The sequence below is a fragment of the Antrostomus carolinensis genome, unplaced genomic scaffold, assembly GCF_000700745.2.
Source record: "Antrostomus carolinensis isolate BGI_N321 unplaced genomic scaffold, ASM70074v2 scaffold53527, whole genome shotgun sequence".
NCBI lineage: Eukaryota > Metazoa > Chordata > Aves > Caprimulgiformes > Caprimulgidae > Antrostomus > Antrostomus carolinensis.
Window position 1 is genome coordinate 24,651 of NW_010329117.1, and position 1,037 is coordinate 25,687.

Genomic DNA, 1,037 nt, shown 5'->3' on the forward strand with positions numbered 1-1,037 from the left:
GGTGGAGGAACAGCTTCTCCTCTCCTTGAGCACCAGTTTAGCACCATCATGGGATACTCCATCTTGTGGGATACCCCATCTTCTGTGATACCCCATCTTCTGTGGTCCCTCATTGTTGCCAGCACAGCAAGGTGAGGGGGAAGGAAACTGCTCTGTCAGGAATGGGGGCTTAGCAAGTTCTAGCAAGTACCTGCATGCTGTCCTCTGGGCTCAACAATGGACAGTCAATATCAGCCACCTGCAGAAAAGGAACAGCCCAGCTCTCTGCCAGAGCATCATTTTGTTCCCAGTTCTGAGAAATGATGAGGCACTTCCTTACAGAATTGAGCAATGGTAAAAATTTCCTCTAAACAATGCAATAACCATCTTAGTGAATAAACTCTTATTTCCTATTGCTTATGTATGTCTGCACTCCTGGAATAGGGTTATTGCCTGGCAAAAAGAACACCGCCCCAAGTAAGCATATAGCTAATGTGTCATCTCTCTGAGAACATTATTTTCTTGCTGATGACTTCAATCCATGTCTAATAGACTGACTGCAAGATTAGGAAGTGCATCATATTCATCAGGGCTCTGGAAACAATTGATTAGATATTATCCTGTAAACAGAGACTATATCAGCATTGAAACTATGTCCCCTCTCCTATTTGAGCTTGTGTGGCAAGGACCCTGGGGTAACATCTCTTTGCAAATTTCTCAGCCAGAACCTGTATCTAATCTCCATTTTGCATGGAGGGTTTGGACATGCTGAAATAAGCCCAGTCATATGTATGGAATTTGTGATCAGTGCCAAAGTAGGAACATTAATTGATTGCTTGCATGAGGTGTGTGAAATTAAGTGCCACACATTTATCTGATGGGCATGTGCAGAAACAGTACATCTTCTTACTGCTTTTTTCATCCAGTCAGTCAGGAGCAAACCGTACTGATTTTGGTAAATGAGAAGTCACCTTGAAATCCACTACCCATCATTCAGCAAAATAAGGGTTAAACTGAAATGACCTAAGATAATTTTGGATGTCTTTTGCATAATAAAG